The sequence below is a fragment of the Hemiscyllium ocellatum genome, unplaced genomic scaffold, assembly GCF_020745735.1.
Source record: "Hemiscyllium ocellatum isolate sHemOce1 unplaced genomic scaffold, sHemOce1.pat.X.cur. scaffold_294_pat_ctg1, whole genome shotgun sequence".
In the NCBI taxonomy this organism is placed as follows: Eukaryota; Metazoa; Chordata; class Chondrichthyes; order Orectolobiformes; family Hemiscylliidae; genus Hemiscyllium; species Hemiscyllium ocellatum.
The window spans coordinates 650659-678259 of record NW_026868258.1 but is presented as its reverse complement, the minus strand read 5'-3'; positions in this window follow the sequence as shown (position 1 = coordinate 678259).

Sequence of the window (27601 nt, the reverse complement as noted above, 5' to 3'; positions counted from 1 at the left end):
ATGTTCTCCATTCCATTTGAAACTAACTTCAAGAACAAGCATTCACTAATAAGCAGTGCAAATTTGAAACGATATATAAAAAATGACAGGTGAACAACACTCAGCCCAAACTTCATACGGTGATTTGTTTGTCTCTATGTTACAATACTAAGGCAGCGTGATACTCTTATGAGTGCCAATACGACGTCAAGAAAATAAATTCCTTTGCCTAAAGGGGGTGCTGATCTCTACAGAGAAAACGTTTCTCTAGCCAGAGCTATGTAAGAAAGGTAATTGTTATACCACACGGCTGGCGTGCAGTTGTCTTTAGTACAGTGAGATGAAGGCTGAGAATACTTTCTGACATTTGGATTATTCAGTGCAAAGGGGAAGAGGTGTCTTCAATGAAGTTTACTGCAAGAAGGAAACTTTCCGGAGCGAGATGAATGGAGAGGCCGAACCACACTAAGACCAGAGGCAAAGTGGCAGCAGAAACGGAGCTTGATGCTACTGCAGGGAAGGTAGACTTGATCAAAGAACTTCAGTTGTCGTGGGTCCGGACCATAATGTCAGAGAATGAGCATTGTAATTGGAGAGGGAGAACCTGGAATCAGAAAGGGGAGACAAGCAGGGAAGAGGATAGAGTAGCAATGGCATGGATTTCAAGGTGTAATTTAGGAAGCACTATTGAAATACATGCCTCGCATCTGCTTCTGGTCCTTGAAATAAATGCCCTAAATCTGAGCACACACTAATTCTCGTTAATTTGTGATTGAATAGAATCCTTGACAGACTTTATGACCACGGATGGTTCATCTTCTTTCAAATACTTCTTTTCGAACCAAAACAATATTTTCTGAGCAGTATGGGATATCTGCTTGAATGTCTGCCCATCTATACCCACTGACCTTCCTCTGGGTGTAATTCCACATCACGACTCAGACCAGATGTGAGACAGAAATCCTCAATTTAGATGTCTGGTTCTATTCAACCATTCGGGGGGAACTTCTGCATGTGGCTGAACATATGATCAGCGGAGACTGACTCAATCACACCTCCCAACTGAAGCAACAATTCACTTGTAATCTTTAAATCCAGTCTCCTGTCATTGCTGCTCATAATGCAGTCTCTGTTCCACTGATGAGACCAAACAGAGACTGCACTGAGGAACATTCACACTCTGTCTGGAGGAATAACCTTGACCTTCTCACTGCTTCCCATTTCAATTACCGTCCTTGCTTTCATGCTAACATTTCGGTCCTGAGCTGCTGCAATGTCCCAGTGAAGCACAACCCAAACTCGAGTAACACCCCACTTTATGGGTTTTACGTTACAGCCCGTAGGAGTTAACATTCATTTCCATAACTTCACAGTCTGAACCCATTATGGCTGTTCTCCATTTTACATACATTCTGCTTCCTGTTTTCCCTCTGACCTTGTCTATATCTTTTTTATTTTGCACTCAGTAGAGAGAAACCATTTCTCCCATTCACACTTTAATATACACCCAATTGACATCTGTTCATCTTTCACCACAATCAAACGTCCCTCCTCTGTGACATTGCACCTCCACATGCTCTCTTTCCCCTCATCCCTCGTCCACTTTTATCAAGGGATTAACATGTCATTTTCAGTTCTGAACAAGGGTCAAGCTGGACTTGAAATACTGCCTCTGTTTCTCTGTCTACGCAGATGCTACCAGACCTGCTGAGTTTCTCCAGCAATTTCTATTTTTGAACAGCTTGAAAGACGTGTATCAAAGCTACTAAAACGCCCTGTCTAACATGGAGCACCATAAACTGGAAAGTGAAGAATAACACAAGATGTACAAACTCATTGGTTCTGAAATTACATAAGATTGGCATCATTGACAATACAAAGTTCTGAATCGAGGCCATGGAGAGAAACAGAGAGAAACAGTTACAATGTTAAAACCGAAAGTGGCATGACTGGACGGAAAAGATTCAGATGAATATTAGAATTGGAATCGTTACAGTGTGGAAACAGGCCCTTCGACCCAACAAGTCCACACCCATCCTGTGAAGACTAAACCAACCAGACCCATTCCCCTATCATATATTTCCTCCTGACTAATGGGCCTAACCTGCACATTCGTGAACACTATAGGCAGTTCCGCAAGGTCAATAACCTGCACATATTTGGATTGTGGATGGGAACCGGAGCATGCAGAAAAAAAAACTCACACAGACACAGAGAAAATGTGCAAGACTGTTGCCAGAGGATGGAATCAGACCTGAGCCCCCAGCGCTGTGAGGCAGCTTCGCTAACCACTGAGCCACAGTACTGCCTCACGGAAAATATTTAGGGGTTTTCAGAAACATGACAAGTAAGAGGTGTGACACCATGGACAGACACTCAGAGGAATTAGAATATTAAAATGGAAGTGTAGCCACATCAGTTACCAGAATAGGTCACGGGGTGATGGGTGAATGGGTCTCGGTGTGAACTGGGGGACAGACAGATGAATTGCATTGCAGATATTGCAGCTCAAACCTGGAAATTCATGTGGTACTGTAGATCACAGCTGGACAGAAGGAAAATTGTATTCACTTACAACCTGTAACGTTTGCCCATTCTAATCTTTCGGTCTGTTATTCCCAATATCGGATCGGTGATTCAATGATGCTATACCAGGATCAGAACCATGTGTACCTAAAACTGATGACAATCCATTTACTGCTATCACATTGACTACAGTACTTACATTCCAAACAGCAGGACTAATATCTGATAGAGAGGGCAACACGATTACAAAGCAAACAGATCAGATCGAAGCTCTGCAGTCCTGCCACATCTAGTCAGAAATGGAGTTGAACCATGGAACAACTGACAAGATAAAATCACTCCACAAATATTATTTGAAAACAATATTCATTGGGATTAGGGCGTCGCTGACGAGGTCAGTATTTATTGCCCAGAGGACTGTAAAGAGTCAATGATATTGCTGTGTGTCTGGAGTTACATGTGGGCCAGAGCAGGTATGGATGGCAGCTTCCTTCCCTAAAGGACATCAGTGAACCAAATCGATTTCTCCTGCAATCAGCAATTGATTCATGATCATCATTAAACTCTTAATCCCAAACATTTATTGGATTTGAATTCCATCATGTACTGTAACAGGATTCGAACTCAGGTCACCAGAACATTACTGGGGCTAGCAAGGCCAATAACCTGCACATTTTTGGATTGTGGGAGAGAACATATCAGCAGAAACATCACTTGGCTATTGCTTTAACATTCCGTGAAAAAATGGAACCTTCCTGCACATCAGTGTAAAAGACAATGATACAGTGTATACACCATCCTCAGCCAGAAATGTTACTTGGATGATCCCCACAGAAGCACAGATGCCAGACTTCAAACAATTCGATTTGCTGCACGTGACATGAAGAAACAGCTGAACACAGTAGATACGACAAAGGGAATGGGCCCTGACACCATTCCTGCAATAGAACGAAAGACTTGTGCTGCACAACAAGCCGTGTCTCTGTGGAAGCTGTTTCATTCCAGCTCCAACTCTGACATTTCTCTGGCAACGCGGAAAATTACACAAAAGTGTCCCGACCGTAACAGGAGAATAATTACAATCTGACCAATTACCACCCCCTCAGTCCCATCACAATCATCAAATTGGTGGGAATTCCTTTGACGGAACTGTCGACCAGCACAGAAATAACGTGCACAGTGCTGTGTCCGATAGGCCCCCATGTGGAGACGGTGTTGTGTGAAAATGTAACTGGATTACTAATCCAGACCAGAATAATGCTCTGGCAGCTGGTGGAAGTTAGAAGCAATTAATAAAATATCCTGATCTAAAATCTGGTGCCAGTAATATTGACCTTGAAGCGCATGTCCATGGTCAACATAAATTTCCTTCCCCAGTGTACATTCAGGAAGTGAATCTCCCGTGCTTTCCTGGTCGAGCCAAAAAGTGACTCCAGACACACAAACATGTGCTAAACTCTTCAATGGTCTCTGAAGCGGCCATGCAAGGCCGTTATATCAAACTTCTTCGAGGTCTTAATGGATAAAAATGAGATAACGAGTAAAAAATGAGGTCTGCAGATGCTGGAGATCACAGCTGCAAATGTGTTGCTGGTCAAAGCACAGCAGGCCAGGCAGCATCTCAGGAATAGAGAATTCGACGTTTCGAGCATAAGCCCTTCATCAGGAATCGATGAAGGGCTTATGCTCGAAACGTCGAATTCTCTAAAATGAAATAACACCCGGCACCAGCCTCTGAATCGGAAAAGGGAATAGGAAGCACAGTCCTGTCGACACTGCAGAGCCCTCCTTCCTTACATCTGAGAGGTTATGACAACATTAACAGAGCTTTCCCACAGACCGCACAGAAACATCGCGAAACGAGTGGGCCTTTCAACACATTGAGCCTTCCCCAATCTAGGTTTTGACTAAACAACTCTTCAATTAACTATTCCCTAACACTATATACTGTATATCCTTTGAAGTGATCATATATCAGAAAAAATATGAAGTAGGAACTTTGGTCCGTCAATTTTGCTCTCCCATTTAATATAACAATGGCTGATCCTATATCTCCACACCAAAGTCCTGCTGCAACATCACCCCTTTAGTGTCTCAAAATCCTTATTTATATTCAGTGCCTTAGTTTCCACAGTCTTATGTGGGACAGAATTCCCCAGGTTCACCAGACTGCGAGTGGAGACATTTATTCTCATCTCAATTTAGAGTGGCTTGCCTGTACCTGATACTGTGACCCTTGTTTTAGACGTTCCAGCCAGTGGAATTATCATCCCTGCTGACAATCTGTTTCACCCTGTCAGAGTTTTATCTATTTCACTGAGATCTCCACCCATTTTCTTAAACTCCATGGAATACAGGCCCAGTCGCCTCAAGCTCTGCTCCCACAGGAAGCCTGTCATCCCAGAGATCAGTCTGGTCATCCTTCACTGCTCTCCCTCAATGTCAGTTTTGTGCTTTGTCAGATAAGGAGACCAATACGGCACACAAATTGCACAATGTTCGAGATGGGGTCTCACCAAGGCCCTGTGTAGCTGCAGTAAGACACACCTGGGCTCAAATCACCCGGAAATGAAGGTCAACACATCATTTATCTTTCTACCTGCTTTCTGTTGCAGCAGTATTGCTTTCTGTGACTGGTGTACAAGGAGATCGAGATCCTTTTCAATAATACAGCTCCCCACTTGGCGGGTCTATGTACACTGGTCAGTGTTTCAATATCAATCCCAGTATTGATTTCTGGCTTCAGAACTCACTGCCCTGCATGGACCTTGGAGTTTGGTGCTGAAGAAGTCAACAAATGTATACACATAAGTATCTTCATGCAGCAACGTTTTTACATTAATTCCTTTTGAAATGCTAGCCTGTTCGTATATTTTGTCCTACCAAATTGCTCCATGTTACGTCTATCCACATTGTTCTTCATCTGCCACGTATTTTATCATTTCGTCCTCCTGTCTCAATCACCTTGAAACTTTTTTTATATCCTCCTCACCCACTCACAGTCTCAGTCAGGTACCATCCGCAGATTTGGAAAGATTACATTTAATACACATGAACAAATGTTTGATCTGTTTTCTGAATAGATGGGGCCCAAACAGCAATTCCTGGATTATCCCGTTAGTCATTGCTTTCTGCTGCAAAATATCTGGAACGGTTTATGCTGATTCACTTTTTCCTGTCAGCTCTCCTATTCTCAACCCATGCCAGTATATTAGATCTCGCTGTTAGACACTGTTATGGGCCAGGACAGACCCCCTCAAATCATTTCAAGGAAGTAGCACAGACCCAACGTTTGCTCGCTGACTTAAGCAAGTGTAAGGCGGATATTCGAGGAGTGGTGCAGCTGACCAAGTCGCTTAGTTTTAAACAAAACAGAATGTCTTTGCAAAATTACTGAGTGAGACATAAACACAAGAGGATACAATACAGAATAACTTAACCCAACCGAAAATCCAACAGATTATCCCTACTTAATGAAGGTGTTTCAAGTACTTGATATAACATCCCATGGCAAAACCGAAAGGAAAAAAAAGCAAACCCAGTTTCTTACAGGAGAGTTGTCAGAGAGAGGGAGGGACAACATGGACCTGCTTCTCTGGGTCCGGGAGCTTTACAACTGGCTGCCTGCTTTAAGTAAACAGCCAGACTGCGGAAATCAGATCAAACAAACCAAAGCAGAGGAGCTGAATTGGGATAACTGGCCACTCCACTTTCTTAAGAACAGAAGAACTAGTAGCAGGAGGAGGCGGTCTGGTCCTCTGCCATTCAAGAAGATCAAGACTGATCTACTCGTGGACTCTGATCTACTTTCCCGCGCTGTTACCGTATCCCTTATTTACTTTATTATTCAAACAGTATCTACCTTAGTTTTAAATACATTTACTGAATTAGTATCAACTATCTAACTGGGCATGGAATTCCAGAGATTACAAACCCCTGGGTGAAGAGGTTCCTTCTCAATTCAATCCTAAATCTACTCCCTCTAATGTTGAGGTCATTCCCTCTTGTCCTAGCTTCACCTGCCGGTGGAAGCATCCTGTCTACTTCTATCTTATATACTGACTGCATAATTTTACATGTTTCTATGAGATCATCCTGTCATTCTTCTAAATTCCAATGAATATAGTTCCAATACGCTAAGTCACACCTCATAAGCCAAACCGCTCATGTCTAGAATCACCCGAATAAACCAACTCTGCACCCCCTCCAGTGCCAGTATACCCTTCCTGAAGTAAGGAGACCAAAACTGCATGCAGTACTCCTGGTGTGGCCTTACCAGCACCCTGGACAGCTGCAACATAACCTCCCTGCTTATAACCTCAATCCGTTTAGCAATGAAGGGCAACTTTCCATTTGCTTTCCTCAGTAATTGCTGTACCTGCAGACCAACCTTCTGTGATTCATGCACATGGACACGCAGGTCCCTCTGCACACCAGCATGCTGCAATGTTTTACCATTCAAGCAATAATCCTTTTTACTGGCACTCCCAACAAAATGGATCGCATCACATTTATCAATATTGTATTCCATCTGCCAGACCTTTACCCACTCACTCAAAGTATCTGTGTTCATCCACGAAGTCTCACAATCCTCTGCATGCTTTGCTATTAAACGCATCTTCGTGTCATCTGCAAACCTTGACACACTGTACATTCTCTCCAACTCCAAATCATCTTTACAAATTGTGAATAATTGTGGCTCCAACACTGATCCCTGAGGCACACCACTAAGTATTGATTGCCAGCCAGAATATCACTCACTTGCACTCACAATTTGCTTCCTGTTAGTCAAGCAATCCTCTATCTATACTGATACTTTACCCGTAACGTCATGCACCATTTTCTTATGCAGCAGCTTGTTGTGCGGCAACGTGTTGAAGACCTTTTGTAAATCTAGGTACACCATAGCCACTGGGGCCTCGTTGTCCACTTTGCTCGTATTAACTCCATAGATTTCCAAAAGACTTGTTAAACATGACCTGTTCTTCATGAACCCATGCTGCGTCTGCACAATGGGACGATTTCTATTGAAATGCCTTGCTATTTCTTCCTTGATAATACACTCAAGCAGTTTCCCAACTACACAGGAAAAGCTAACTGGTCTATAATTTCCCATATTTTGTTTACCTCCCTTTTTAAACCGTGGTGTCACATGTGCTGTTTTCCAATCTGCTGGGAATGCCCTGGAGTTCAGCAAATTTTATCAAATTGCCACAATTGCATTTACTATTTCTCCCACGATCTCTTCTAGAACCATGGGATGCATTCCATCATGGCCAGGAGACTTGCCTACCCTCAGCTCCGTTAGCTTGCCCAACGCTATCTCTTCCATAATAATGATTGTTTCCAAGGTCCTCACCGACCTCCGCCTCTTCGGCAATTACTAGCATTCTATTAGTGTCCTTCACTATGATGATAGATACAAAACACCTGTGCAATGCCTCGGTCATTTCGTCATATCCTATAACTAAATGACTCTTCCCATCCTCTGAAGCACCAACATTTACTCGAGTCATGTTTTTTTCTTCATTTTATATATTTATGGTATAGACCATCATCTATCTATCTTTATATACTGTACTTGTTTTTTTTTGTTTTATTTTCTCTAGTGTTCTATCATATTTTTCTTTATAATTCATTTTGTGGCTTTCTGTTGGCCTTTATAGGTTTCCCCAAGCTTCTAGGTTTCTGCTGTTCTTGGCCACTTTGCATTCCTTCCCTTTCAATTTGATAGCGTCCCTTATTTTCTTAGACACAATTGACAGATTACCCATTTTCTTAGAGTCTTTCCTTTTGACTGGAATATACTTTTGCCACGGAAATTAAAAATCTCCTTTGAAAATGCTCTACTGCTAGTCAACTCTCCCATCATGAAGTATTTGTTTCGAGGTGACTTTCGCCAACTCCTTCCTCATTGTATTGTAGTCTCCCTTGCTGAAGCACGGGACCCTGGTATTGGATTTTATCTTCACACTTTCCATCTGTATTCTAAATTCAAACATACTGTGATCTCTCCTTCACTATGATGTGAATAATTATTCTTGTCTCATTGTACATCACGAGACCTATGATACCTTGCTCCTCACTATGCGTGCGATTATTTTAGACTTGAAAACATTCCCAAGTAGTCAAACCCAGACTTTCTGGATTCGTTGCTTTTAAGACATCCATGAAAAATAAAACAAGGACAGAATAAACTTGTTAAAGGAGTAGCATTGTCACAAAACTAGACTTGGGACTTCATCAAAAATGTTTCTGATAATCCAAATTCACTGCAACCATTGCTGCGCCATAATTTATTTCTCAATCAGTTTCTCAAATATGATTGGCCTTTAATAAATCGTCAATGACTTTTCCTATGTTCATTACTTTTACATTAATGTAATTTTCAAAGTTCCCTGGTAATTCGTCCTTTCTAATAGACTTTTGTATAGTCCTGATTTTTTTTTTGGTGCTAAGCAGACTGTGATTCCCTGCCTCCTTTAGCAATACTGGGGTTACATTTGCTGCTGTCAAATCTGTGACTTCAGTTACACAATCATCAAGCATTTGGAAGAGGATAAACAGGGTATTCATTATTACCTTGGCCACCTCCGTTAGTAATCAACGAGAAGATTAACAGGTCATGGGGATTTCTCAGATTTCAGTCAATATAATTTCTCTAAAACTGTTTATGTACAGATTTGATTCTATTTACTTTTCCTTAGTAGATTGAGATGTGCTTGGAATTTACTTTTTGAAATGCTTTCTTTTGTGAAGGCAGAACTGAAGTGGTTGCTTCATAGTGTTGCCATTTTCCTGTTCTCCGTTCTCTGGTTTCAGCTGCAATGATCTTCTCTAACAGGTTACCTTGGTATACTCTATGTTGAGAAGCTTTTACATTTCACTCTTGTTAATGTACGCTTCATAAACCCATCATTTCCTGTCTTAAGCTGCTCAATGATTGACCTTTAGCAGTCATTCGATCACAGAAGCAGACTCTGTACAGTCAGAAATACAGTACAATCTACATTAGTCCCACTTTTAAACATCAGGCCGGTAGGCGCGAGTGTTATGACACTTCAGGTGCTTGTCCAGGTACCTTTTCACGGCTGTGAGATGACCCACAATAACTTCCCTCAAAAAAGTGTATTCCAGACACCAACATCCTCTGGGTGAAAAACCATCCTGAAATCCTCTCTAAACCTCAAACCCTTCACTTTAAAAGAGTCCTCCTTTGTTCTTGACCCTCTGTCTTCAAGGAACCACTGCTGTCTATCCACCCTGTCCATGCCCTTCATAATCTTACCCTACGGAATCACGTTCCCATCAGTATTCTCTGCTCCAAAGTAAACAAGCCGAGTTTATCCAGCCTCTCTCTAAAGCTGATATGCTCCTCTGTGCCACTTTCAGTGCAATCACATCTTTCCTGTAATGTGAAGCCCTGAACTGCACACAGTATTCCATCTTAGCCTAACCAAATTGCTATATAGCTCTTGTAATCTATGCCTCGATTAGTAAAGGCTATGCCTATTGTTTCCAATTACTTCTTAACTAATCTATTACCCATTCCCGTCACATTCAAGAATGTGTGGAGAAGCATCCTCTGAAATTCCGAGTCTGCTGCCACTTATTGGGTCCTCCTCTGTCTGGTTTCTTCTTCCAAAGTGCATCACCTCATATTTATCAGGATTACATTCCATCTGCCATTGATCTGCCCATCTGACCATTCCATCTGTATCTTCTAGTAACGTTAGATGTTCCTCCTCACTGCCAACCACCCGAGTAATCTATGTGTCAGACACAAACCTAATTATTACACTCTCTCCATGCCCCTTCACATTCACATCTATATCAGTTATGAATACAACAAATAATAAGGGACATAGCACTGACACACAAACAGTCTTCAACAGCCACCTATTTTCCGCAATAGTTTCTCGCCCACTGATCTGCTACTCACTGTTATGAAGTTCCCTGGTTAATCTCTACAAACCTTCCCATAAAGGTGTTTTCCAGTCCTCGGCACTTACCTGTGACCAGATTGCATTTCAACATTTGCATCAGTGCCTTTCATCCCTTGTCTCCAACAACAGCCTGAGGTGTAACTGAGCTGGACCTAGGGACGTGTCCACTTTTATTACAGCCAAAACTATCAAGCAAGCCCTGTACACATCTTACATCAATCTTCTCAAGAGCCTCTCAGTCCATCTTCTGGAATTCTGTCCCTACATCCTCTTTCTCCCAAGTAAAACAGACATGAAGCTCTCATATATGAATCTATCAATGCTCACCAGATTCACAAACAGATTCCCGCCTTGATCTCAGGCCAAGTTTTGTCAGGGGAAAATCTTGCTATCTGAGGCATGAATCTGGAGAATGTCCATTCAGTATAGTATGTGGGATCAGTATATTTTATTTAGATCCAGAAGCAAAATTGTATACAATGCTCCAGGTGCAGTCTCAACAGCACTCTGTGTAACTAGTGCAGAATATTTTTATTGCTGGTCGGAATGAAGTACTGCAGAAGCTGGAATCTGTACTGAAACTAACACATGCTAGACATCACAGTAAGTCAGACAGCATCCGTAAAGAGAGAGCAAGCTAATGCTTTGAATCTAGTTGACTCTTCATCGTCTGTATTCGGATTTTCTTTAAATGAAGGCAAACTTAACTTTTACCTTCCCTGTTTGTATATGTTCCTCCCAATACACTTTGCTTTAATGTTTTCTGCTAGCATATCTTTTGTGTGTGCTGATTAAAATTCCTCCTGAATATCTGACGATATCGCATGCATTGCTTCCCTATGTTTAGGTCTACAAGATATTTCTTCAAACAAAACGTTTGTAACTTGTAACTTCCCTTTCATAAATGCAGAATAATTCTCTTGAAGTTTGTTATTACTTTCTCAGTGTCCAATATCACATTCGTTATGATAGATTGCAAAAGATGACTTCCTGTAGATAACAAGTAAACTGGTCTGTAGTTTTCCACTCTCCCGCTTCCCTTCTTAAATCATTGGAATGCATTGATATTCTTTCAAATTGAATACGAATAAATACAGTCATCCACAATACAATCCATCTGTGTATTGCTGCTTTCTCTGAAATTTCAGCATGAAGTACATCTGGTCTGTCAGACTTACCAATCCTCAATCCAGATATGTTGTCATATACTACTAACACGTAACTAGTATGAATGATTTTAGAGTTTAGTTACAAAAATTCTGTGGTATTTCTGGGATATTGTCTGGACCTTTGTCCGTGAAGACAGACATAATGTAACAGTTTCGTCTCCTCTGTACACTACAAAAAAATTATCCTGTCCATACATTCACTGTGCCACATTTGGACTGTTTTCATTTTCCTTTCGAATATGAACATACATTTTTCGCCAATATTTACCAAGAACAAAAACAAAATGCAGCATAGGAACAGACCGTTCGGTCCTTCCAAGCCTGCACCGTCCCAGATCCTCTATCTAAACTTGTCACCTATTTTCGAAGGATCTGTATCCCTCTGCTCCCTACCCATTAATGTATCTGTCTACATACATATTAAATGTCGCTATCGTGACCACGTCTACCACCTCCGCTGGCATTGCGTTTCAGGCATCTGCCAGTCTATGTGTAAAGAACTTTCTTAACATATCTCCCATTAACCCTTCCCATCTCACCTTGAATTCCTGACCACTAGAAATTGAGTACCCCACTTTGGGAATAAGTGTCTTGCTATCCACCCTGTCTATACCTCTCATGATTTTATAGAACTCATTCAGGTCCCCCGAATCTTCCGTCAGTCTAATGAAAATAATCCTAATCTACGAAACCTCTCTTCATGGCCAGTTCCCTCCAATACCAGGCAACATCCTGGTGAAACTCCTCTGTACCCTCTCCAAAGCATCCACATCTTTTTCGTAATGTGGCGATCAGAACTGTATGAACTATTCCAAATGTTGTCGAACCAAAGCCGTACACAGTTGTAACATGACCTGTCATCTCTTGTACACAATAAAATCCAACAGATTCCCTTCTGTGGATGACAAGTTAACTGGTCTATATTTCGCCACTATCCCTTTTCTTCCCTTCTTAAAATGGTGGAATGAGGGAAGCAAAGAATGCTGTATGCCTTCGTGACCACTCTATCAACCTGCCCCTCTAAGGAACAATGGACCTGAATACCCAAATCTCTCTGCACATCAATTTTGCCCAGGGCTTTTTCCATTTACCCGATAGTTCACTCTTGAATTGCATCTTCCGAAATGCATCATCTCACATTTGTCCAGATTGAGCTTCATTTGCCATTTCTCTGCACAACTTTCCAATCTGTCTATTTTCTGATGCATTCTCTGACAGTCCCCTTCACTTTCTGCTACTCCACCAATCTTAGTGCCATCTGCAAACTTATTAATCTGACCACCTTTACCTTCCTTCAGTTCATTTATGCGTATCATAAACAATAATGGTCCCAGCACTAAACCCTGTGAAACAGCACACAGAACAGTTCTTCATTTTGAGAAAATTCCTTCCACAGCTATCCTCTGTCTGATGCTGCTCAGCCTGTTCTCCATCCATTTAGCTAGTAGACCCTGGACCCCTTGCAACTTCACCTTCTTCATCAGCTTACCTCGTCAAAAACCTTACCGAAGTCCAGTATATGACATCTACAGCCCTTTCCTCGCTATCAATTTTCACTTCCATAAAGACATCTATTATGTTTCGAAGATGTGACCCCTCCGGAACAAAACCAGGGAAGGTTTTATTTGGAGTCTGTTTAGAATCAGACAGGTTTTATTTCCAAGGCAGGACTTTATAAAATGCCACGTTGGCTGACTGCCTACTAAATGCATGTTTTTTTTAAAAAAAAACAGAATAGAATGCATTTGCAAATACAAATCTGCAAATTCAAATTCACCCCACAGATTTATGTGTGTGCATGTGAGAAATGTGGAGAGTGTGTGCACGGGGGTAGGGGAAGAGTGAGAGAGAGAGCGTGTATGTGTGTGAGAGAAAGAGAAGAGTGTGTGCGTGTGTGTGCACATGTGCTTGCAAGGGTGGCGGGTGTGTGTGTCCTCGGTAAGACACAGAGAGATGTGGCAGATCCCTTTCCCCACACAGACTCACGCTCTGATTTCAGAGCTTCCACACTCTGCAGCCTCTGCTCCATTTGTTGTTCATGTTACAGACCCAGAGACTGTAACTACAGTCCCCATGCTCCATCCTGAGTTGGGTCACAAAATCCTCAGGTCTCCCTGAATGTCTGTGGCAGCTCACTGCACAACCTCCAGCAAACCATCCACAACACCTCCACTAAATTTTGAACAACAGGAGTCAGAAGGTTTTCATAGAGTCATTGAGTCACACAGATGTACAGCATGGAAACAGACGTTTTGTTCCAACCCGTCGTTGCCGACCCGATTTCCCAACCCAACCTAGTCCTACCTGCCAGCACCCAGCCCATATCACTCCAAACCTTTCCTATTCATATAAGGATCCAAATGCCTCTTAAATGTTGCAATTGTACCAGCCTCCACCATACCTCCGGCAGCTCATTCCATACACGTACTACACTATGTGAAAAAGTTGTCCCTTAGGTCTCTTTCCCCTTTCACCCTAAACCTATGCGTTCTATTGCTGGACTCCCCGACCCCAGGGAAAATACTTTGTCTATTTACTCTATTCATGCCGGTCATAATTTTGCAAACCTCTATGAGGTCACCTCTCAGCCTCCGATGCAAGTTCGATGCCTGCCCCTTCACAAAAATACTCGAGGGCTTCCTCGTGTTACTGACCACACGATCAGCTGAGAGTGACAAACACAGGCATTCAGTGGGTAAAAAATGAGGTCTGCAGATGCTGGAGATCACAGTTGAAAATGCGTTGCTGGTTAAAGCACAGCAGGTCAGGCAGCATCCAAGGAATAGGAAATTCGACGTTTCGGGCATAAGCCCTTCATCAGGAATGAATTTTCAACAGGCATTCAGTGGACAGGCACAGCCTAAATTTCGAAGACGTGAGTCAAAACTGCTGAATCCCTCCTGTCCAACATGGATCATTAAACTGTCAGATTTTTTTTCCGTGTGTGGGAGTAGTGCAAGAGCACTGCAGGATTGCATATATAACATGGAACATGGGACACACGGGGAAGTGAACAACAGCCCACACACACCACTTCATTGTTTCTGAGTTTCATAATGTCAGCACTCGATACATTAGGCAGCCAAAACCCAAAGTCACGGAATGTCCAGAGGGACAAAAAATTCACATTAAAGATAGAAACAGATAATTAAGATAGAAATAGTCCATGTTGGTGAAATATGGAGAAAAAGACGGCAGTGGGACTAACTGGGGAGCTCTGTTGACTATGCCAATCTATTGGTTAGTAAAATGAACTACATGCCCAGCATGGCGAGCTGTGCAGACTGTACCAGTGTAATGCTCAATAAGGAGTAAGTGAGGACTGCAGATGCTAGAGATCAGAGCTGAAAATGTGCTGCTGGAAAAGCGCAGCAGGTCAGGCAGCATCCAAGGAGCAGGAGAATCGACGTTTCGGGCATGAGCCCTTCTTCCTGAAGCTGCACTATCTGCCCAGCATGGGGAGCTGTGCAGACCGTGCCAGTGTATTGCTCAGTAAGCTGGACTGTCTGCCGAGCATGGGGAGCTGTGTAGACTACGCCAGTGTATTGCAACCTCAGTATTGACCGGGGATGGGATGTAGTCAGAGGAACGAAATGCAGTCTGTAACCAGAACAGAACATAGTGACGTCAATGCTTTCAATATTTAAGCAGCAAGGGCAGTGATACAATGGATCATGTTTCCCAGTTGAAACTGGACAGGTCAACATAAAGACCCATGAGTAATCCTGCCAGAAGCAAGGTGGGAGAGAGTGAAATAACAAGTTCATTGCTGCAGTTAGTAATGGTTTGTAAAGTGAACATCTTGATTTAGAGACTCAGCAGGAACAATAACAGCGAGAATGATAGTAGAATCTATTAAAGGACAGTATTACAGTCAATCATGATTTATAAAATTAATGACTGAACATTGAGACTTACCAGGAACACCAACGAAAGCCAGGATTGGATAATAAAAATATTGAATAATGTAAAGTGCATATTCGATCCGCAACGATAATGACCATCGATCATAATATGTAGAAAGAAGCAAAACATCCCAATATAAATTCCTGTCCATTCTTGAATCATTCCAGCCTAATGTTCTCAGATTGTGAAACGTTGTTTGAACATTCCAGTCTAATGTCCTCAGATTTTGATTCATTGTTGGAACATTCCAGACACTTGTGCTCTCATTCTGATCTCTCCCCACTGCCTCTCTTGAGCTGACGATACCTATTAATGATGTCGGTGATACTCCCTCTCATACTGAGGAAAAGCACAATCAACGGAACCCATTTATCATTAAAAGATGGAACTCCTCCACTGGGATAATGACAATCCATGGAGACTGGCATTAAGCACACTCAACAAGCAAACAGGCTCAGTTAACACCTTCCTTACATAACTTTTCCTATCCCATAAAAGGGAACACTTACTCAGTCTGCGTGGAATAAATGGGCGTTGCTTAGGGATGGTCGATAAATCTTTCAATCTTCTTATTCTTTCTTCTGTGTATGCGGGAGTAGTGCAAGAACACTGCAGGACTGTTTATATTAAATACTGTTAATAAAGGGAGATAGAGATAAATAAACAAACTAGCTGCATAAGGTGACCAGTGGGGACACTTCCATAGACAATAAACCAGTGTCCACGATTTATTGCCCATTGGCGTTGTGCAGTGTTATTCCTTGTGACATCATTCAGATCATTGAGACTACTGTTCAGGAACAGGAGAAGTTAATTCTGTGCCCATGTGTCTGTCACAGAGGGACAGGAGGAGACCATTCAGCCTCTCGCCCCTGTTACAGAAGTACAGTGGGAATCCATACAGCCTCTCAGGTCCGATGCAGAGGGATAGGAGTAGACCATTCAGCCTCTCGGGTCTATTGCAAATGGAGAGGAGGAGGCCATTCAGCCTATTGAGCCTGTTACAGAGGGACAGGAGGTGGTCATTCAGCTTCTCGGGTCTGTTGCCGAGGGACAGGAGGAGGTCATTCAGAATATTGAGTCTGTGACAGAGGGACAGGAGTAGGCCATTCTGCTTCTTGAGCCTGTTATTCAGTAACTACCAGTTTTAAAATACTTATGGAGAAGAACCGTCCTGACATAAATGGTAAAGTTCCAAATTGAATCAGGCCAACTTTGAACGCTTTATATTGGCAATTTAAAAGCTGCTTGGGAGAAGCTCGTGGCAGGAAAGTTGGAGGCCTTCACAAATGAGGTTACAGAGTCTAGAGAGAGTATGTTCCGGTTCATGAGCAATGCAAGGCTGGTAGATGTCAGGAATGCTGGATGGTGAGCGGAATTGAGGTTCTGTTCAAGAAAAAAGACGGAAGCATATGATAGGTACAGACAGAAGGGATCGCATTAATCCATCGAGGAGCACCAGGGCTGCAGGCTAATACTAAAGAGGGAAATCAGGAGGTTAAACTGGGGGCATAAGATATCTTTCGAAAATAATGTAAGGGACAATCCAAAGAGATTCTACCAATGCATTGAGGTCAAAAGAGTAACGAGGGAGAAGACAGGGCCCTTTAAAGATCAGCAAAGTGACCTATGTGTGGAACTACAGGAGATTGGTGTGATTTTACATAACTATTTTGGATCAGTATTTGCTTTGGAATCTTATGGAAGGTAGAGAACTTGAGGAAATAAATGGTGATATCTTGAAAAATGTCCATATTACTGAAGATGAGGAGCTGGCCATCTTAAATGGCATTAAGGTGCATAACGCCCTCTGACCTTTTATCTGACTCTTGGATAGACACTTGGAAGTTAGTACAATGAAGGGCACATAGGTTAGTCTGATCTTAGAGTAGGAGAAACTGCCGGCACAACATCAACAGCTCAAGGGCCTGTACTGTGCTGCACTGTTTTGTGTCTATGACCTGATCGGGTGTACCCCAGAATCTTATGGGAAGCTAGGGAAGCCATTGTTTGATATCTGGCTGAGATACTTTTATCACGACAGCCACAGGTAAGATTGTGCCATTGTTTAAGAACAGTTGGTAAGGAAAAGTGAGGAAACTATAGACCGCTAGTCCTGATGTCATTGGTGGGTAAGTTGTTGGAGGGAATTCTGAGGGACAGAATTTACTTGTGTTTGGAAAAGTAAATTCTGATGAGTGGTAGTCAACATGACTTTGCATGTTGGAAATCTTGTCTCACAAATTTGATGTAGTTTATTGAAGAAGTGACGAATAAGATTGATGAAGGCACAAAAATAGAACTGTGGAATAAAATATGGACTTTAATAAGGTATTCAAAAAGGTTCCACGTGGTAAACTGTTAAGCATTGTTAGATCGCATGGAATACAGGGAGAGTTGTAGTTAATTCGCTCAAAGTTAAGAGATGAAGGTAATGCTGGTGCAGCATATTTTATTTGGACTGGAGGTTTGTGACCAGCAGTCTGTCACTAGGATCTCATGGGTTTTGTCATTTATGTAAATGATTTGGATGTGAATATTAGTAGGAATGGTTAGTGAGTTTACAGATAACACAAAAATTAGTGAAGTAGTGGATAGTAAAGAAATTAACTCAGAGTAAAACGGAATCCTGATAAGATGTGCCAAAGTGTCGAGTAGTGGCTGATGGAGTTAATGACAGACAAACGGATGGTCTAATATTTTTGTGAGCCAAATTGGATCAGCACTTGTAGGCAAGATCCTGGGAAGTGTTTCCAAACACAGACAGCTAAATAGAAACTATAGAAACCCTGCAGTGTGGAAACAGGCCATTTGGCCCATCGAGTCCACAGTGACCCTTGAGATAACATGCTGACCAACACTTCCATACTTTACTCCAGTAACTCTACATTTCCCTTAGACAATCCACCTAACTTGCAGTTTAATGAGGCTACTGAACCTATCCTGCGCATTTTTAGACTGTGGGAGGAAAACCAAGCATCCGAAGGAATCCCACACAAACACTGGGAGAAATTGCAAACACCGCACAAAGAATCACCAAAAGATGGAATCGAACCCAGGTCATTGGTGGTCTGAGGCAGTAGTTTTGGCCACTTTGCCACCTAACGATCATCGGAGTGAGTGACTGATTCCTCCCACTGTCTCTGGATCTGTCACATCTGTTCAGATGATGGCGAATTCCAGCGTGGTGCCTCTGTCAAGCCCTCCTTTACCTTCTACCCTGGATTCACATTCTAATGGACAGGGCCTTAAGCTGTGACTGACACATTTCCTGCATATCTGCCCTCATCCCTTCCCCTCCTTTCCAGATCAAGTGTTCCATTAATACTGCAGCATGCAAGATAATTGCTGATCTAAAATAAAATGAAGAGCTGTATACAATGGAGATCGGTAAACAATACTTTTCAGATGAAGACTCCCCAGATTTGAAACATTGACTCTGTTGTCTTCTGACAAAGGATTGTGAGAAAGTGACAACTGCAAATGCACTGAATTCTAAAGTGAATTCCTGATAAAAGATTTATGCCTGAAACATCGTCTTTCCTGCTCCACGGATTCTGCCTGACCGGCTGTGCTCTTCGGGGGCCACAACTTCCGACTTTCTTCCTTCAGATGCAACCAAACCCGCTGAGATTTTCCTGCAAATTTTTGTGTATATAATTTCCTGTTTATAACATAAGCAAAGCTTTCCCTGCAGCATTGCCTTCCATGCACATCTCCCCCCAGTGTTTGCTTCTCCTTCTTGGTTCTAAGCTGCAGTCAAACTGTTTCTGTATAAACTGAGCACCGTGGTGAGTTGAATGGTAGATTCAGCGAGATTTTTCTTGATGCCTTTCTCGATGTTACAAAATCTCGCTGCATTTTGTTCGAAAAACGCATGCATATGAAAGGCTGAGAAGGATAAGGGCCACGTGCAGGGATATGGAGTGAATGTAGACCGACATTTTGGTCGGAATGGACCAGTTCTGGCTGAAGGATCTGTCGCCATGCAGTAGGATTGCACGACTGTAAATGAAAGTAGTTTGGGATATAGACGCGGCGGGGGGGGGGGGGGGGGGGGGGGGGGGGGGGGGGGGGTGGGGTGGTGTGGGGGGGGGGGTGGGGGGGTTTGAGAAACAATGTCATGGAAAGGTATGTTCACTGGTTTCAAAATTCTGAATGAAGACATGTCGATAGCATCTGACAACGTAAGCCAACATTACCAGGAATGACGGGTGAATGGGATATTGGTATGAGCTCAGATGATAGAGAGTTTTGGATGAGGATTTGTTCTGCTGCTTTGTACCTGGGAGTGGGGTCTGCAGAGTCTTTGACTCTGGGCTGAATCTAACACTAATTTCTCTCAGTGTCATTTTCATTGTGTGGCAGAGGGATTGGCTGTATGAGACTGAGCGAGTTTCCTGGTGCTATCTTATCGAACTCACCTCATTAACTATCCAACCCACCGCATGGTGTCATTCAATGCCAGCCTGATTCTTCCACTCATCATGGTTGGAGGTTTTCACCATCGCCGGAAATCCCTGGATATTCCGCGATCCCTGGCATTGATGCCAAAAATAAACGCCAGTGGGCAAATAATTGAGCTTTCTCAGTTCGGAGATGCCCTGCCCAGTTTAGGCCGAGCATGGCAGATGAGACAATAGTTAATAGACAATAGACAATGGGTGCAGGAGTAGGCCATTCGGCCCTTCGAGCCAGGACCAACATTCATTATGATTATGGCTTATCAACCACAATCCGTATCCTGTTCCTGCCAAATCCCCATAACCCTTGATTCCACTACCTTTAAGAGCTCTATCCATCCATTAAGGGCAATTACAACACGGGTTTGTCGACAGGGGGATTGATGTCCTGGAGAATGGGGTAGTAGAGAGGGGGACCATTCTCTTCTCAAAGGGAATCACACCACCAGACCCACCGAGCATGGTCTGAGCTCCCCACCCAGCTCAGTGCAGTATCTGCGGTCTGAAGAAATATCCAGCAATACAGGACAAGCATCAATAACCTTCCCCACTCTGTCAGGATAAGGGTCACTGTATTCTCTCTCTGCTTCCTCACATTCACTGTATATCTGTTATAGCACCTTCCCCTGAACAAGGCTCATGCTCCAGCACCTCCCCCTCCTATCTCTCTCTCTAGCCTTTGTGATACCCCCACTCATTTATAGAATGCTCTGGAGAGTGATGATTATGGAATGTTCCAGATAACGTTCCAAACAATTCCCAGTTTCAGGAGAACGAAAGTGCCCCAGTGTGGAAAGCATGAGGGAAAGGAACAGTGTGTTTCTTAACAATTAAAATTACATGCACACGAAATTTAAATCCATCATGAGCCCATTCCGTCCTTCAAATGTGCTCTACCATTTAATAAGATTGAGAGTGATCTGACTGTCTCCTGAGCTCCATTTTATAGGAACTTTCATGCATTCAGCCCCCGGCTTCCTGTCTCTGACCAGACAACACCCAGGGATTTTTATTCTGGGTTTTTTGAAGTATGTGTTCCTTAGGCATTTCCCACGGGGACGGACTCTCCTACCAATATGTCCCATCAGCTTTGTATTTTCGTGCAATAGTAAGTATGCATCACACAGACCAATCAGAAATATACTGTTATTTAATAGTTGTCGATATCTAAACACAATTATTATTCTGGTTATTTTGCTTGTGTCACCTTATTTCATTCAGCTCAAGATAGCATCTAAACACTTGTTTCCACAATTTCCAGCAGGAAACATTTTTATCCCCAGCTGGTACCTTGACCGTTACCTGAATTGTACCTTTTTCCTTGTTATGAAAGTTTCTCTTGCCCTTTGCCTGAGTGTTTCTGTCTGAAACAGTCACACAGGCTCAGTTGGCTGGACGGCTGGTTTGTGATGCAGAGGGAGGCCAATAGCACAGGTTCAATTCCCCACACTGACAGAGGTCAACATAGAGGGGACGTTTTCTCAACCTCCAGGGCTCAACTCCACTTTCCTGCTAACCCCTCACATCCCTCAACTCGCTGATATGTCAAAATCCAATCCGGCCCATCAGTAAAATCGTTCAGTGACCCAGCCTCCACAACTCTCTGGGTCAGTGACCCAGCCTCCACAACTCTCTGGGTTAGTGAAATTCAGACTTCACGACCTTCTGAAATAAGACATTTCTTTGTATCTCAGTTTGTAATCGATATCCCTTATTCTGTCCCTGAGTTAGAGATTCTGTCCAGGTGTGGAAACACATTCTCAGCATCCACCTTGTAAAGCCCCCTCTGTATCCTTTATGTTTCAGTAATATCACGCTCATTCATTTCAAGCACAAGGAATAATCGCCTCACCATTTTAGATGTATTCAATAATTCAACCCTTTCATCCCAGGAACCTGCGTACTGTATCAACCTAGTTACTTGCTGCAACACCACGCTGACTTTATATTTCATACACAGGAACACTCCAATCCCTTTTAATTGCTCCTTTGTTGGGAGCCTTCTACGTGAAATAACAGCCTGCTTTTTGGTTCGCAGTGTCATCCTCAAACTCAGATGTTTATTGCATTCAGCTCCCACCGTCAGGCTGTCAGAATAGACTGTAAATAACTGATGCTATCGGACTGGTATTTGTGATACGCCAACAGATATGTCTTTATCATTACGATCCAATAATCCGGATTCTCTGATTTCTATGTGTTAACCATCCGTCTTCCCATGCTAATCCATTGCCTGTAACACTATGAGCTCCTGTCTTGTGTAAGACCCTTTATTTTGTGATACCTTGTGGAAAATCTCTGGAAAGCCACATGCCTACCAGTTCCGCTTTATCAAGACCGCTTCTTACATTTTCAGGGCTCCCAGAATAACTTTTCAGGCAAAATATAGTTTCCCATTCACAAAACCATGCTGATTCTGAGTGAAGCTTTTCTAAATGCCCTTCAATTCTTGCCTTAATAATAGACTCTCGCAGATTCCCAGTCATAATGGTTAGGCTAAATGTTTCCTGCTTTCTGTTTCGTTCATTTTTGAAGACAGGCGCCACATTGGAGGTTCTCCAGTTTCGCTGGAATACTCCTGAAATCCACAGAGTTTTGGAATCTTTCACACAGTATTACCAGGAACTCTGTAACCACTTTTTAAAAATAAAAACAACTGTGAATTACTGCTGACCGGTCTACCCTTATTCTTATCTGTTTGCCAAATAAACTTTGTTCCTTTTGTTACAGTCAGTTCAAAAACTTGCCTCCTATTAAAATGCTTACAGTGCCTTCCCCTGTGAGGAACAATGCAAAGTACTGTAGCAATTGTTGCCTGTTCTCTTTAGTCACTTCCCCAGTCACACCCTCCAAATGACCTCAATATACTTTCCAGTCTTCATTTCTACCCAACTTCACACACTTATATTGAACGTTTTTATATTCACAGAAAATTTTGAGATGCTTGATTTTATATTTCTTGCCAATTTACTTACATAATGTCTTTTGTTCCCCTTTATCCTCGCTTTCTAGATTCATACAGTCACATCACGCAAAACAGGCCCTTTGGTCCAACATGTCCATGCTTAACTAAACTCGTCCCATCTGCTTTCACGTGTCCCATATGCCTCTAAACGTTTCCCATATATATTTGTCCAAATGTATTTTAAATGTTGTAGCTGTGCTTTCATCTACCACTCTTCCTCTTGCAGCTCATTCCATACACACATCTCCCTATATGTGAAAAGGTTGCACCATTGGCCCTTTTAAATCTTCTCCCTTTCACCTTAAAACGATGTCGTCTATGTTTGAACCCCCCCCCCCCCCCCCCCCCCCCCAGCTCTCCGGGGGAAAATACCTTGGCTCTCCACCCAATCCCTGACTCTCATGATTTTATAACCTTCAATAACGTCACTTTTCAACCTCCTCCACTCCATCTAATACTAACTTCAAGAACAAACATTTCACCGTAAGCATTGCAATTTTGAAACAATATTCAAAATGACAGGTAAACAACACAGACAAAACTTCATACTGTGATTTGTTTTATCTCAAAGTAACAATACTAGGACAGCGTGAAATCCTTACCAGTGCCATTAGAAAGTCAAACGCTTGACTTTCTTTGTCGAAAGAGGGTGATGATCCCTACACTGAAAGCGTATATCTGGCCAAATCCAAGTAAGAAGGGGAATTCTTATACCACGCGGTCAGCATGCAGTTGCCTTTCGCAGAGTGAGATGAAGCCTGAGTGTACTTGTTGAAATTTGGATCACAGTGTGAATTCAGTGCGGGTGGGGGTGGGGGGGGGGCGGGGAGACGTAGGTGTTTGAAATAAGGTTTACTCCAAGAAGGAAACTTTCCGGAATGAGATGTGAGTGGGAGGTGTAAAACAACATGAATGGAGAGGCCGAGTCACAGTGAGACCAAAGGCAAAGTGGCAGCACAAAACACAGCTTGATGCTCGTGCGGGGAAGTTAGACCTGATCAAAAAGCCTCAGATAGGAACCATAATGTGATAGAATGTGCTTTGCATTGGATAGGGGTAACCTGGTATCAGGAAGGGGAGATGAACAGAGAGAGGATGGAGCAGCAATGACAAGGGATTCTGGGGGTAATTCAGGAAGCACAGCTGAAACTCATGCCCAGCATCTGCTCACTATCCCTCTAATATACACCCTAAATCTGGGCACACACTAATGCTCGTTATTTTGCGATTGAATAGTATCCTTGACAGATTTTGTCAACAACGGGCGGTTCATGTTCTTCTGAGTCCTTCTTTTTGAACAGAAACAATAATTCCTGAGCATTATGAGATATCTGCTTGAATGTCTGCTCCTGTATGTCCATTGACCTTCCTCTCGGTCTATTTCCACGTCTCTCTTCAGACCAGATGTGAGTCAGAAATCCTCAATTTAAATATTTGGTTCTTTTCAATCATTCAGGAGGAACTTATGCATGTGGCTGAATACATGATCAGCGGAGGTTGAATCCATTCTCCCAGTTTCTCCATCTCTGTTGTTTCTGTTTGATGATGTCACATTCCAGTGAACTGCCTCTGACGTGACGTACTTTTTCTTCAAACCAGAAATCCCCTAACTCCGGTGGACAGGTCCTTTAGCTGTCACTCTCCCCTCGTCCACAGTATCGCCCTCAGTCCGTCCCCTCCTTCCCAGAACAATGATATATCTCCCCTTGTCATCACTTCCTACTGCACTAGAATCCACATTCATGGAATCCTCCTCTGCCTCTTCCGTCATCTCCAGCAGGACTACACCATCAAACACATCTTCCCCTCACGTCCACTGTCAGCATTTCACGGGGACCATTCCTGAACACCCTGAACACTTCCCCACTCTCCCCATGGCACCTACTCATGCAATTGTTGAAGGTGCAACTCTTGCCCATTCTTCACTCCTCACTGTCTAAGGCCCCAATCACAACTTCCAGTTGAAGCAGTATGCCACTTGTATTCGTTCAATCCAGTCTCCTGTCATTGTTGCTCACAATGCAGTCTCCCTTACACTTGGGAGACCAAACAGAGACTGTTTTAAGGAACACTTCCACTGTCTGTAGGAATAATCCAGACCTTCCCCTTGCTTCCCATTCCAATAACCTACGTTGTTCTCATGTTGACTTTTCGGTCCTGAGCTGCTGTAATGTTCCAAAGAAGCACAATCCAAGCTTGAGTAACACCTCATTTTACACTTGGATACATTACAGCCTGTAGGAGTTAATATTCAATTCCATAATTATACAACCTGACCCCATTATGGCTGTTCTCCATTTTTCAGACGTTCTGCTTCCTGGTTTCCCTGAGACCTTGTCTGTGACTTGTTTATCTTGCACTCAGTAGAGAGAAACCATTTCTCCCATTTACACTTGAAGTTACACCCATTTTACATCTGCTTCTCTTTCACCACAATTAAAAGCTCCTTCCTTTGTGGCATTTCATCTCCACATGCTCTGTTTCCCATCATCCTTCGTCCACTTTTGTCAAGGGATTAAGGAGTTCTTTTCAGTTCTGAATAAGGGTCACGCTGCACTTGAAACAATGTCTCTGTTTTTCTGTCTCCACAGATACTGCTCGATTTTCTGAATATCTTCAGCAATTTCTGGTTTCAAACAGCTTGAAAGACGTGTGCCCAAGCCGCTCAAATGCCCTGTTCAACATGGAGAGTCATACACCGGGGAGTGAACAATAATGCAAGATGTAGAAATTAATTGCTTCTGAAACGACGTAAGTCTGGCATCATTGATGTTTCAGAGTTTTTAATGAAAACCATGGAGAGAAACACATTCAATCTAAACACCGAAGGTGGCACGACTGGAAGGGAAAAGATCCATCTGAATGTTAGAATTAGAATCACTACAGTGTGGAAACAGGCTCTTCGGCCCAACAAGTCCACAACGATTCTCTGAAGAACAAACCAACCAGAACCATTCCCATACCCGACACTTACCCCTGACTAATGGACCCAACCTACGCATCCCTGAACACAATGGACAATTGAACAAGGCCAATGCACCTAAACTGCACTTCTTTGGACTGTGGGTAGAAATCGAAGCCCCTGGAAGAAGCCCATGCAGAATGTGTAAACTCCACACAGACAGTCGCCGAAGGATGGAATCGAACTTGGGTCCGTAGTGTTGTAACGCAGCAGCGCTAACCACGGATGCACGGTGCTGCCTGTCAGAATGTGCTTAGGGGTTTTGAGAATCATGACAGTTAAGAGGGGTGACGTCATGGACAAACGCTCAGAAGAATGAGAATATAAAAATGGAAGTGTTACCACATCCGAAACCAGAGTAGGTCATAGGGTGATCGGTCAATGGGTCACAGTGTGAACTTGGGGATACGGCTGAATTGCAATGCGGAAATTGAAGCTCAAAACTGGGAATTCATGTGGTACTGTCGATCACAGCTGGTTGGAAGGAGAATTGTATTGAATCACAATCTGTAACTTTACGCCCATGGATAATCCCTCAGTCTATCATTCCCATTAATCTGATCGATGTTTCAGAGACCAGTTGGTGAATGTACTAGTGTCAGAACCATGTATACCTAAAACTGATGACAATCCATTTAAAGCAACGCACTGGGCCACTGAACTTACATTCCAAATATCTGAGAGAGAGGGCGAAATGATTACAAAGTAACCAGATCAGATAGAAGCTCTACAGTTCCGCTACATCCAGTCAGAAATGGAGATGAACTATGAAACAACTGACGATTAAAGAGGACACCACAAATATTATTTAAAAACAACATGGTTCAATGGGAATAGGGCGTCACCTATTGCCCAGAGGGTAGTTAAGAGTCAACCACATTACTATGGTTCTGGAGCTACATGTGTCCAGAGCAGGTATGGATGGCAGTATCCATTCCTTAAAGACATCAGTGAACCAGATTGGTTTGTCCTCCAATTGGCAATTGATTCATGATCTCATCATTATACTCTTAATCCCAAACATGTATTGGATTTGAATTCCACCATTTACTGTAACAGGATTCGAACTCAGATCACCAGACCATTACTGAGGTTATTCGACTAACATCGCAGCAGCTATTGCTGAAGCTATTGCTCCACCATTCCTCGAAAGAATGGAAGCTTCCTGTACGTTACTGTAAAAGACAAGGATGCTGTCACTGCACCATCCTCAGCCAGAGGTGTTGCTTGAATGACGCCCACAGAATCACAGATGCCAGTCTTTAACCAATTCGATTCGCTGCACGTGACATGAAGAAACAGCAGAACACATTAGGTACGACAAAGGCAATGGGCCCTGACACCATTCTTGCAAAAGGACTGAAGACTTGTGCTGCACAACAAGCCGTGTCCCTGGGGACGCTGTATCATTCAAGTTCCAACTCTGACATTCCCTGGCAATGTGGAAAATTTCTCAAATATGTCCCATCCCCTAAGAGGGGAATAATTACAAGCTGACCAATTACCACCACCTCAGTCCCATCACGACAATCAAATTAGTGAAAGTTCTTTCTGCCAGAGATGTCAAACAGCAAAGAAATAACCAGCTCAGTGTGGTGTCCCATAGGTCCCCATATGGAGATTGGGCTGTTGTGGAAATGTTACTGGATTACTAATCTCGACCAGGTTAATGCTTTGGCAGCTGG